This window comes from Corvus brachyrhynchos, unplaced genomic scaffold (genome assembly GCF_000691975.1).
Source record: "Corvus brachyrhynchos isolate BGI_N302 unplaced genomic scaffold, ASM69197v1 scaffold70, whole genome shotgun sequence".
In the NCBI taxonomy this organism is placed as follows: domain Eukaryota; kingdom Metazoa; phylum Chordata; class Aves; order Passeriformes; family Corvidae; genus Corvus; species Corvus brachyrhynchos.
In genome coordinates this window covers 1,899,169-1,913,250 of record NW_008236217.1, presented here as the reverse complement: position 1 = coordinate 1,913,250, position 14,082 = coordinate 1,899,169, and the positions used below count along the sequence as shown (strand labels likewise).

General features: G+C 39.5%; 1 long non-coding RNA gene across 1 annotated transcript in view; it reads left to right on the top strand.

Annotated features, from left to right (window-relative positions):
• The window catches only part of LOC108449375, a 33,120-nt gene extending 20,649 nt beyond the window's left edge, over positions 1-12,471 (top strand). Inside the window, exons 2-3 of the long non-coding RNA XR_001865552.1 lie at positions 4,506-4,573; positions 9,787-12,471. This is a non-coding gene — a long non-coding RNA (uncharacterized LOC108449375). The remainder of the gene's footprint in view (positions 1-4,505; positions 4,574-9,786) is intronic.
• The last annotated feature ends 1,611 nt before the right edge of the window (positions 12,472-14,082 follow it).

Genomic DNA, 14,082 nt, shown 5'->3' with positions numbered 1-14,082 from the left:
CTCTTGATGTCCATAAAAGTAAATGGAATAATGAGCAGTGTTCACCACTCTGTGATCTCTGCTGGATCCAGTCCAATTTATATGTCATTGTGAATTACTGACACACTGCAGCAGTAATTTTCTGTGTCTGATAAAGATAAAACACAACATGTAATTTGTTGACTCGTTCTCAAAAATCAATTAATCTTCTTAAATGCTGTTTGCTTTGGAGAAAAAGTAACAAGGAAAAAGAACGACCTCATGATGAAGTTATTCAAGAATTAGTGTCACCATTACAGAAAAAAAGTGGTCAAAATATATTGTCTAATGCTCACATCTGCATGAAAGTGCACTTAGAGCTATGAAACTTGACAGGCTAGAGACACTGTTACAAGGTTAAAAAATTCTATACATTCAAGGAAATAATTTAGAATCTGCACTGGTGGCTCAGTCCTGACCTGCAAACCTCTGACTCTGTACACTGAATGTCTCAGCTGAAAAAATAAGAAATTGGAAAATGAACTTTCCTGATACTGACCTGGATAACCAAGAAAGGTTTAAAATAACTTGTTATCCCAAGAAAAAGAAGGAACTGAATTTAATGTGACTTTAGTGAGGAGAGACAAATGGAAGAGTGGCCTATGGATGTTGTGTGCAGTTTGTTGTTTTGTGCATCAGTGCCTACATTGTTTACATTGAGAAGTGGGGTAGATCTAAGAAGATCCAAGATCCACATGCTGAGAACTGCTAAGAATATGACGTATGGAGAGAACTGAAGCTGTTTCCATTTTATTTCACCTGATTGTATGATATGGCTATCTGTGTTCCTTCCCTTAAATGTTCCTTTTCCACTTCAAGGAAAACCCTCCAGCATTTTGAACTGTAATACTCCTATGCAGATAATTATATTCAGCATATTAGGAAAGTTTTCTCCTACTGACAAGATAATCCTCATGAAATCAAACTGTTTTTATGGACTCCACAAGACAAATAGGATGTCACACTGAAGACAGACTTTCTTAAGGGGAACAGAAACGTTTCAATCTACCAACATTTTCATCATGCCTCACCACAGAAAAGCAACTTGAGCCACACACTGCAAACAAGAGTTAAATTAATTTGGGGATTTACTTAGACTGGTAACGAATATTTTTTAAACTGTAAGCAGACATCTGTTTTGATACTGACAACCATTCATTAGCCTTGGTGTTCGCCAGCATAGTGCAGCAGATGTTATTTTCTTGTTGTATATTTTCATAAGATGTGGTCATTGTTTAAGCTACATTCTAACAAGGACTCAGAATTAAATTGAACTAGTTAAATTAAAAATTGAATGTTATTCTCCAATGTGAATTAATTACAAAGACACATTGAAGTGAGAGGAAACAATTCATGTTCTGCAAATAGCTGCAAAACAGTTACAATGTTAACCTTTGGCTGATCTTTATGCACAAGTGGAAATAAGAATATCCTGGAAATGTTTGTTATTGTGTCTCTGAGCATTCTTTTATAACATAGATGTGTGTATAAATAACGAATATTTGACAGAAGCACACATATATGTGCACATAAAAACACAGTCGGGTATTTAAATTTTGGATTTTTGTCCAAGCAAACGTATTTAGTGGGAAAGCACAAAATAATTCAAATAAACAGGAAAACTCTGGCTTTTCTCTGTCTCTCTAAACTGACATGCAGTTCAGGTCCAGACAGTTTCCAATTTCTGTTCTGATAAAACAAATGGTGAGATGTAATTAAGAAATTTATCCTCATGTTATTTCATTTTAACAGCACAGAATGGTAAACTTATGTGAGATCTCTCTATATTTGACTGGTTCATCTGATAACAATCTGAAGTGCTGGATGCTCACTTGGACTGAATTTTAAATCCCTGAAAGTTCATCTATCACCAGCTCATAGACTGCAGGAACAAGAATGCTATTAACTTTATATTTTGTTTTCCTTATCTTTCTTTTATTTCCCCCCGAATTTGCTACTTGTGAAAGGTCCAAAATTACTGTAACTGGAGACTAGATGGGATAAAAAGATGTTCTCTTTATCACCAGAGAAACTGCCCTACCTTGTCCTCTCAACACAACTTCAGTCTGAAACTTAAAACCAGCTGCCACATTCTGACTACAAACATGTCTTTCATCATTGTGCATTTAATAGAAACTTTATGGCCCAGTTTGAAATTCCCTCTTCAGCATTCAAGGAACACAAAATACGTAAAGAATTCTACAGCTAAGGACAAGACAATGCTTGTAGGTCAATGTAACTTATTTTATTACACCAAGAGGTACAGCTTTTTTAAAAACTTGAATAAGCTTTTGGACATGCAATCCCTTCTTGGGGTATGAAACACATAATAGAAGCAGCCTATTTAAGAACTATATTAACCACAAGGAAACCTGAGAACTGTGACAATTACAAATCATCACAAGACCATTGAAGACACTAAATTGTGCTATTTGAAATTGAGGCTACACAAGATAAAGGCAGCAGCCAAGTTAATCATGACATCTTTCCTAAGAAACCACAGAGACAGTGCTATTAGCCCTACAGTAAAAAAGCACATGATTAAAAGCTAGTTCATGCCCCAAGCTGTGCAACTATGCTATTCTGTTACTAACTGTAAAACTGTAGTATCAACTTTCTACCTGTTCCACCAGAGCAGGCTCACCCCAATTACATTAATCTGTGTAAATCACATCTAGAACTTCAAAGGAAAGCACTGTAAAGTACAAAAGACTGTATAATGAATAGCACTTGAAAGAAAAGCACAAAGAACATAGTGTTAAGCCCCAAAGATCCACAATTATCCCACCATCAGGTTCCTCCAGCCAGAGTTCTGAACAAAACTTTGGAAGAAAACAGTGGAAACAGAAATCATGGATGACATAATAGGAATGGACCTGAACACCATTTCATTTACTGAGGTCAGTGGATCTTGCTGAAACGACAAGATCTGAGTCAGTACAGGTGAGAAGGGGAGAGAGCACACTTGTAGTCTAAAGAGCACCTTCCCTTCCAAAGCCAGCAACCATATCAGCCTGTTTGGAGGACACAGGTGCTCAGACCTGCAATCTCAGGGGCAGCAGCAACCTCAGGGACAGCAGCAAGCCAGCTGTCTCACACTGATGGGATATAACTGCAATCACCCAGAGTTTCCAGCCCTTGAGGCAGGAAGCTTGAGTGTAAGGTAAAGTCCATCTTTTGTTTGGATCCCAGTTGCCAGGAAGGAATGACTTTACAGCAGCATTAATTATGAGGCAGGAAGGAACAACAACAACAAAAAAATCCCCAAGAATAAAAATTTTAAAATTGCAGAAGAAGGCAATAGGAGTCATGAGACAACATAACAAGTTAGTAGAAGGACAACATGAAGGATATATATGTGTGTGTGTGTGTCAGTGCCTGTGCACTACTAGCACTTCCCATAAGACTTAGCTATTTGCCAGAACCTGGCTTACTATTGATCATTTGAGACATCAGTGACTGGTATTCTCAGAGAACATTTAGTAGCACTTCTCACTAGGCATGATGCCTAAATGTCATTCCATCCCTTTTGGAATTATATGCCAAAATTAAGATGTAAATTACTTTAAGTAGTGATATATTCTTTGTATGCTGCTTTGATTGATACAGGTACTATAACAGCTAATAGCACCTACTGTAAAAGGTGCTGGGACCAGTTTGTGCTGAGGAATGTTTAGCTGTGAGAGCCAGGATTCTCAGTTTATTCACTTTAAACAAAACTCCAAACCATTAGAATTAAAGAGCAGGATTCAGAAGTTTATTTAAGACTCTCCAAGCAGCATTCAGGGTTTTTATAGCAGTCGTGATAATGATCTTACACTTACGGAGAATCTTTCATCCAGAAGGATTCACTTATGGGCTTTGTGGATACCATGGGAATAAGCGTCCTCTCTTCTGCCAACGTACACTGTGAAAAGCTGTTTACACCTCTGGAGGAAAATGTTGTGCTGTGAGAATTGCTACATCCCAAACAAAATGGATTAGGACAGGCAATGCTAAGTGCTACAACAGTCAAGTACAAAACATAGTGGGGAATTTGAAGAAACAGAACACAAATAATCAAAACCATGTTCTAGTCAGGACACTGAGACTAACGGAGTAATTTCCAAAATGTATCATGGTATCAGTCATCAAACTTCTGCTTTTAAATCCTCATTGGACCTTTTGCCTCTCCCTTAGTTTCTCTCAATGTATACTCATACAGGCTGCTCTCTAAAACATTTGCAACCATTAAGCTGAACCTGAGGGTGCTGTTTCCAGGTACGTTACATAAAAAAGTTGGTAATTGCTAGCTTTTAATGCTACCCAATGTAAAACAAGAAGGATTTAAAATCAAATAACATGAACAAAAAGCATTTCTAGAATAACATTTATATTTTAAATGCATTCAGATAATTGTCACTAGGTTCAACTACCCTCTTTAATTCAATTTATTTCTGACTTGGTCACATCATCCTTACTTACATAAGCTGTTTTTTCCCATATAGGTGGAAAAGAACAGGACTGCCCATAGAGATAATAGGAGCAAACTGAGGACTTCTGCAACAAAAGAAAGGTAATGTGAAAATTATGCACCACCACACCAACCAACAAACCAACCCACCTACCTACAAAGGTGCTGCCCTCAGCTTAGGAACTCAGGAAAAGAGCACAAAAAGAATGGTTCTTGCTATTCATTCAGTACCACACTAGTCTGATGTTTTCATTAGTTGGTAAAGAGACTTATGACTGAGGGAAAAAAGAGTATCTTAATGAACCTCAACTGTTTCCCCCGACCTCCATGTTTTCTTCCTCTCATGGTCTCCCTAACTAAGAAATAATCACATCATAATGTCACATAATCTCCAATTAACTCAACAAGTCAGACCAGTCAGCTCTCCTTTTGACACCAGACTGCTCAGGTGATCTTTAGATGTTACCTTCCAAAATTTAATTTCCAACAATCAGACTTAATTCAAGGTTAACACCAATTTCCCCCACTATGGAATAGGAAAAATAATATATGGGGAGAAGTTTCCTAGCACAAAAGTATGTATTTTCAAATTAAATTAAAAGGAAGGAGCCTCCCACCGCCCCTAGGAACAGGCCATGATATTGCTGGTCCGTGAACAAGTAACCATGGCAAGGCTGAATGCAAACCTAAGTGCTTGCAGAATGATGGCCAACCTCTGATACAAGGTCATGAGGCAGAGATCCACCCTTTATTACATTTTAAATGTTAAATGCATTGCCTTGCTAAATCTACCCACTTGGTGTTGATCCAATTGCTTCAGTCATGAAAGACTTTTACTTGAAAAACACCTAAGCTACAAATGGACTCCAAATATCAGGCAGGCAGGCAAAGCACATATTACAAACAAGTAAATAACAAGCTTTTCTTCTGGGAAGAAAACAAATCATCAGTTCCTGGCAAGGAGGAAAATCACTGTTTCCAGCAACCAAGACTTCAGAACAACAATCTAAGCTGATGAATCAGAATTCGTAATGACACAAACAGAATTATACATGGCCCTCTACAAGGGTTTATAGGAGAAATTAAACTTAACTACATTACCAGTAACATGACAAATGCAGCTACACTAAAAAACACATGATAAAAAAATGGTAACTAAAGAAAATGGTAACCATTAAGATGATTTTATCATTTAAAAAATGAATTTCAGCATCTGATTGCTCAAATGACATTTTTTCCCAGTAGCATTGAGCTGAATTGGCTATTCAGCAGTGTCAATATCATTAATTGCTAATGCTGAAATAGGGTTTTCTTTTTCACATCAAGCAATATGTGATTGACAGCCATGCCAGAGATTGTATAGATTTTAGGACAGGAGTGGCTGTTTGTTTACTCTCTGTGACTTTTCTCACTGTGGCAGGGCAAAAACATAGGTGACACTAAGAGGAATTTATTCAGCAGGCAAATTTCTTTCCTTTGTTTTTTTTTCTTGGTAGAACAAAGAGGAATAGAAAAGTAACTACCAGAGACTTAATTTTCTTGGGAAAATGTTATAATAAGAGCAGGGCTACAGGATGTCCCTTTTAACACCAAGGGTGAGAAGGAAGATGTAACAAAAGAAATGTACAAGCATTTCTTTGATAGTGACACAAATGTAAGTACACATAGTATCAGATTAGTAGAACAGTGTCCAGTTTCTAAAACAGACAAAGAAATAACAAGATTAACTGGCTGAAATCCAAAGCTAGAAAAATCTCACCAGAAAGAGAAACACGAATTTTAAATGAAGGTAATAAACTACTGGGTTATTTTACTGAAATATTTTGGTAGATTCCTCAGCATCCCAGTTGGACAGCTTTCTATAAGATAAACCCTCAAATGACCACAATGCATTAGACTTCACACAGAATAAATGGGTACTATTTCCTGGCATCTGATATAACACAGATATGAGTACACGTCCATAATGGTCTCTGCTGACCCAGAATGATCAAAAGCTTTATTCCAAACTGAATATACAAAAGAACAAGAGAACTATTTATGTCAGTTTTTTGTGTAGCTTTCTGACAGCTTCATTTAGGCTGATTTGAATTTTACTGGATAATAAAATCTAACTGAAGTAATTTCAAGCTATCACTAGTGTGAATAAGGTGGAAAAATTGGAAACTTCCTGTTTTAGGGAAATTAGATTTTGTAGCTATGCTGTCTCTCCATTTCTTCAGACTTAATAACTTTTGAAAGTAATAACTAATTTAAAAAACAAATGGGATACTAAGTGTCTAAGAAATTAAATTCTTGAAGCTGATGGACCAGGCATATAATATACTTTTCCTCATTGTCTGCAAGAATTAATCTATTGACATATCCATGTCTGGAGACTTACTACAAGAATGTGGTGTCTGATCCTGGCAAAAAACCAGTCATGTTTCACAGATCTCCTAGATTTTATTAGAGCATGTGGAAATAGATAACCCAAATGACAAAGTTCATTTGGGTTTCCACCAGGCCTTTGCAAGGCCACTCACCTAAGGTCTTTGAAGAGCCAAACTGCCATGGAATAATCTTACTATGGATAAATAATTGCATAAAATACAAGAAAGAAAATGTAAGGGCAATTTGACATTTTTCATAATGATGAAGTTCATCACCAGATGTCCAGCTGCATCCACACTAAGGGCTATTTTATTCAACTTCATCACAAATTATATAGAGAAGAGTAGACAGTAAAGTGACAAAGATTGCAGCTGATGCTAAATTATTCAGAAGAGAAGAAAAGCTGAATAGCAAATTACAGATTCATAAAATTGTTAAGGTTGGAATATCTTTAAGGTCAAGTCCAACCACCAGCCTAGCATCATCACCATGTTCACCATTAAAACATGCAAGTGCCATAACCACAAGTTTTTTGAACATGATGACTCCACCACTTCCCTGTGCAGTCTGCTCCAATGCTTGACAACTCTTTCTATGACAAAATTTTTCCTAATATCCAACCTAAACTTCCCCTAGTGCAACTTGAGGCCATTTCCTCCTTTCTGTCACTTGTTGCCTGTAAGAAGAGGCTGACCCCCATCTGGCCATCCAGCCAGCCTTCTACCCAGCAAAGAGTACACCCATCCACACACCCCATGGGAACCCACTTTATCCATGAGAATGCCATGGAAGGCAGTATATAGGTAGACAACATCCACAGCCTTTCCCTCATCCAGTAAGTGGGTCACCTGGTCACAGGAGTAGATCGGGCTGGTCAAGTAGGACCTGCCTTTCATAAACCCACACTGGCTGAGCCTGGTCCCCTGGCTGTCCTGTTCATGTTGCATGAAATGGATCTGGATGAATCCATATTGTGTGTATATATGTGTGTGTGTGTGTGTATACATATATATACAGTCCTGGTTAAGGGCAGGACAGGGTTAATTTCTGCAGCAGCCAGGAGGTATGTGGCTGAGGGGGCATGGCCAGGACCCTGATGTTACTCTCTACCACCTCACCTCATTGCCATCGAAGGAAAGGAACTCTCGCTCTTCTGGGGAGAAAGGGTTCCTTCCTGTTGAGAAAATGTGGCAGGGAAGCTTTCTCATATTGTTCATTGTCCCAGGCTCTGTGGTGAGCATTTCTGCATAGGAATCATTCTCTTGTTTTGTTACTGTTCATTTTCTTATCTCATTGCTGTTTCCAGTAAAGTGTTCTTATCCCAATCCATGACCTTTGCCTTTTGTACCTCCAATTCTCACCTCTATCCTGCCGCAGCGGGGAAGGCGGGGGACACGGGGGGAGCGAGAGAGAGCAGCAGTGTGGTTTGGAGAGTCTCAGTGGGGGCACTGAATGGGGAGTACCATTCCTAAGCCACTACAGTATACATATAGGTGTGCACATTTTCTATTAAAGGGCAGGGAGGGGAACAGGATGAATCCATTGCTATTGTTTTTGCTGTGTTTTCTGTTGTGTTGATCTGCATGGCCAATCACTCGTGTATGTCATAGCTACGCTGTGTGCGGCTGTGTGTCTACTATGTGCTCAGAATATGTGCTGTCTCACTACTGGCTGGATGAGGAAACATGGAGCTAGAGCAGACTTTCCTCTCACAAGCTACCGGATTCGGCAACTACTAACAGCCTACATGATCATTCCATATTTGCCCTCTTCCACGGAGGTGCCAGAGACATGAAGGCCTTCCTGGAACATCCTTACACTTGTCCATAAGTGTCCTGCAGGGATCACCACTGCATTCTTTATGTATAAAAGCTGTTAAGTCCTCATCTCTGAGGAGCAGAAATCTGAAAATTCTGTTCTTCTAAATACATTTATATCTACAGCTTGTAAAACTGGCTTAGCTTTTCCTTGTATTCTCTCAGCCCCTGTGGGAGATAATTTGCTTCATTTTCACAGGATTTTTGAATTCACTTCATCCTATGGTTTCTCTGAACTGTCTTGCAGGAACTACTGCCTAATGCACTTTCTAGTAAAGCAGTTTGTACTCTGCCAACTGTCACTCAAAGTAGTATAGAAATTCACTTATGTTCCTGCCTATTTAAATCAACAACCACAAGAATGACATTTGCTTGACAAAACTGTTGCACCTTAAAAAACAGCATTGAAATATTTAGCAATACAATTAAATTTATTCTTTTTTGCAACGTTCTTCCTCAGTTGCAGAGTATTCCATTGACATCTGACAGAATTCAGTTGAAATTTGAAATTTTCAGGTCAGTATCCCTGTCAAAATAACAGATTAACACAGAAAATTTGTTTTTATCATCCTATAACAAACCAAGCTGGACTTTTTTTTTTCAAAGTGAATGCATCTTGCTATTTCTTGTAAAAATGTAAGAATACCATACAAAATGTCATGAAGTTTCAGGGAGTCTCTATTTTTTTCAAGAAGTAGGAGGTGGGAGACTAGAAGAGCAAACAAGCAAGGTATTTCACTGAGAATGGAAACAATGAAACCTGGTTTCCTATGGATTTGTGCTATGTATGGATTGAGCTCTATGTGACTTCTCTCCTGCCTAATAAAGATCCTGTTTATGCTGCATAATTCCCCTCAGATCATTAAAAGGGTTTACCCCTTTATCCAGACGTGTACATTTTAAAAAATGTATAGCAACTTGCTAGATTTTTTACTTTTTCCCCCTCTGTCTGCAATTGCCCAGAAGGTTCAACCTGCTGTACTGGCTGAGACAGGGGACTACATTCTTTGAACATTGGTTACTCTCTGTTGTTTACAATAGTAAATTTAATTTTACAGATATTCCCCAACTTCCATATATTTATTTATAACATTTGATATATTTATTTCTTGTATCTATTTTCAGGAAATACTTCCAGGAATTTCTTCTGTTTTGGGGGACACAACCCTTGATGGAGCGAACATAAAGGATTTCTACCGCATGACCCCCACAAAAAACCTCTATAGGTAAATCTCTGATAGAAGAAGGACCACAGTTTTCATCTAGAGGAAGCTCTGCATGTAGCTAATGGCTTATCTCTCTGGGAAGTTTAAGATTAAAGACTGTCAGGTTGTAGATGCTCAATGCTTTCTCTCAGACACCTGCTGATGCCATGATTACTCCACAGGAAAAATGAAAGTCAACTCTGAAATACCATCACTAATATGATTAGATGGCCCGTGGTATACAGCTAGACCCACTACCTGTGAGCAGGAGAATTCTCTGCAGGGGAGAACAAGGACAAAATATGGAACTCTCTAATACAAAGTGCTATTTTTTTAAAAAGCCTACTTCCCTATCCTGATGCAAGCAAAATGCTGTACCAACTTGAGGTACTGTAAATCAAGACGACAAGTTCTATTGGAGAGAAAGAAAAGGGTTTCAATGTAACCATTCTCTCTTCCATGAAGGAAAGAACTCCAAAACCTAACAACAAGGGCTGAAACTGTAATGAGGTACTGTGCATACCATGAGGCAGAGTGCTGAAATGTAAACTCCTGCCTACTGAGGCAGGTCAGAGATGGTAGATTATACTCTCATTCCTTCCAACTTCGACTCTAGGGAATACCATAAATACCATAAATGGCCTCTTTTCTTAGTCACTGGTCTGAAAACTTGCAGTTAATTAATTTTACCCCATTCAGCATAAAGGTCTAGGGCTCTGTCCAACTTTTTTCAGTTAACATACAGCAATAAATGCAAGCTTCCCCAGGCTTAGCTAACAATTCATAACAGTGATTGGCAGCTCCTTCCAAGGTCTCCACAGATCACCCAGAATCACAGCCTGCCCCTGCAACTGCACAGGGGGTCTTTTTGTAAATAGTTCTTTCATGGCCTTGCCCAATCATACAATTCAATTCAGCATGAATTGAATTTTACTCACCCTCACCTAGCAAAAACAGAGTTTAGGTACTTGGTCAGGAAAATATTTTTAACTGGGAACTTTTTAGGAATAAATGACTACTAATTAAGTTACCTGTACTGGAGGAAGAAAAGCTGGGTTCTTCTCTCCTTATCCTGGAAGGAATAAAACTCACTTACCTATTTTCTTTTAGTTATCTACACTGCTAGGGTATGTGCTGTTCCTACTTATTTCAGCTAACCATCTCCAGCCAAGGATGCAAAAATCCCAAGACCAGGAAAGCATACAGGCTGACTCCGAACACTACTGGTTCCAGCACACAGCTACAGAGAAGACAACTTGTGCCCTGCAGCTCGTGCTTCTTGAACAACCTGCATCTTCTAGGCAGTCACTGATTATGAAATAAATGTATCAAAGGGAACACACTTAAATAGTAAATCCTGGACAAAATATACATAAAAATTCCAGTTAATTTAGCAAACATAAGGTCCTCTTACCAGCAAAACTCTACAAAAGCACAACTGGCATAACTACGTAAATGGCTTTCATGCTTTTAAATTACTTCAACCTAGACAGAGCATTCAGAAAGAGAAAATATTTTATAGTAGTAATTACAATGGCAATCAAAGTGAAATGCTAACTAATTTAAGCCCTGGGGCTGCAACTACTTTGCTTACACATCTGTTTGCAAGAGAAAGGTCTTAACTGCACAATGAAATAACTCTGAGAGTCCTGTATCTGAAAACAGGAGGAAACAGTTGTTAGAATACCAGAAAACAAGGGTTCTGTCAAACAGTAGCGATAGCCTTAAAATTCTCCACAGGCGCTTCTGAAAAAGAAAGGGTTGATTTGTAAAACCTAGTAAAACTCAACATCGAACAAAACAACATTGTCTGTGTCTCTTTATGTGGCCTGCCTGGGAGACCAGCCAATAAACTGATTTAGTTTAATATTTTACAGAAAACCTACCTGTAAAATCAATCATGGTAAGCTCTGCACAGGAAGTTCAGGGCAAGGGTGACGTAGCCAGTTGTAAAGTGTTGTTCTTGTGTTGATAGTCCATTCAAACATGCAGTTCTTCTCTGCAGTTCTCTCTTTAGATTAAAGATGCCTGACAAACACCCTCAAGAAGCTGTAAGTTAACATCACAATTTCATTGATTCTAAAAAGCCACCAAAACAAAGTACTGGAATGTAAACGATGAAAACGCAGTTTTCATTTCAGATGACAAGGGAAGCTTTGTTACTTCTCAACCCTCCAACCCCGCAAGAGGCATGCCAGCGTTGTCACGTTTTTTTAATTAAGTATTTAAGCACGAAACATGTTCCACACGACTCATGCGGTCATTCTTTCTAAGAATATAAAACAATACAAGGAAGAGTGGCCATATGTGATGCACAGATCAAGAATATTTTGTTCAGTTTATGGAAATACCCATCTACTGTGATGTGCACTCTACCTGCTGATGTGCACATTTCATCTGGCTGACAAGGATACTCATCATCTTTGTGAAAATGATGAATAACCTTTAACTCCTTGATAAATTACTGAAAATGAAAGCCTGACAAAGATGGGCTGAACCTGAAGTGATCCATTCTAGCTGAGGCAAGCAGAAACTGGGATGTATCTGTTTCATAGCCCAGTATTTTTAGGTAACTATTTTGGTGCTTATGGCCAGGAAGAAATCAGTATTTCTTGGTGCCCAGGCATCACTTCACCCAGATGGAAGCCTGTGCACCACAGTCCTTCACACAAAAATCCTCTTCCCTGCTCCCTTACTGCTCCCCATCACCCAAGTCTAAATAAATGAGTGTCAAAAATAGGTTAGAAACTGTTAATACTGTTAATAGTAATATTGTTAAATAGTTAATAATTGTTATGTTAATAATGCATGTACTGTTAAAAGGTTTGGTTATTATATTATAAAAGGGGTACTGTGTTACACCTAAGTAAAGTGCACCCCCCCCAAAGCAACAAGCCAGCCTGGACGAAACCCGTAAGAACCAATCAGCGCCTTAACCTTCAGACAAATGAAGGATCCAAACAGAGACCAATCCAAAGGGACAAAAAACAGTGTAAAAAGGGGGCATCCAGGTCAGTGAGGTGCGCCACTCGACCTTGAACATGGGGAACATCCCTGCTCTGAAGAAGAAGAAGATACAGCGCCAGCTCTGCAGCATCCATGCTCGTCGCTGACCAGGAGCCCTCCTGCTCTACTTTCCCCAGACCATCGATGTGTGCCCTACCCACGGACCCCTAGGCTGAAATCACTTTAGAACCGGGAGTGCGTTCCCATTTTTAACTGGAGGACACATGCATATGGCAGTTTGGGATGCAGATGTCTGTCAGCATCTTTGCTAAATCTGCCAGACCGTCTCAATTTGCTTAGCTTTGTAACAACCCCCGGTTGTATATCAACCCCCCTAGTTACATTTTTTGTCTGCATTGAGCTTTCAGATAAACCGTTCATCTTTTAAGTGACTGGTTTGCTGCACCCTGGAGCAAGCTGCTTACTTGAAACATGTAAAAACTCTAGGGAGAATTTATTATTATATCTCTGCACTTGTGAGACCCCATCTGGAGAGCTGTGTACAGTTCTGGTGTCTCCAACACACAAAGAACACGGTACTGTTGGAGCAAGTCCAGAAGAGGCCATGAAGTTGGTAAGATGACTGAAGCACCTCCCCTACCAAGACAGGCTGAAAAAGCTGGGTCTGTTCAGCTTGGAGAAGGCTGTGTGGAGACCTCACAGCAACCTTCCAGTATCTGAAGGGGGATACAGTGATGCCAGAGAGGGACTCTTAGTCAGAAACACAGTGATGGGACAAGGAGTAATGGGTACAAACCGAAAGACAGAAAATTTAGGTTAGATACTAAAAAGACCTTTTTCACTGTGAGGGTGGTGAGACACTGAGCAGGTTGTCCAGGGTGGCTATGGATGCCCCAACCCTGGCAGTGTTCAAGGCCAGGTTGGAGGAGGCCTTGAGCAACCTGGTCCAGTGGGAGGTGTCCCTGCCCATGGCAGGGGAGGTTGGGACTGATCTTTTAAGGTCTATTCCCACACCTTAACATTCTATTATTGTATTAACATATTCAGACATGTAACAGGTCAGCCTAACTGGATAAAGAAAACGCTGGCCCTCAACTAGGAAACTAACTGCTTTTTTTCCCTCTTCCCTAACCTTAAGTTGCTTCCATCCTCTGGTAGACACCACAGCAGCAGCCTCTGCCTGCCCCGCCTCCGAGGCGGCCTCAAGCCTGGCAGGGCCCGTCGCGCCCGCAGCCCCGGGGGGCACCGC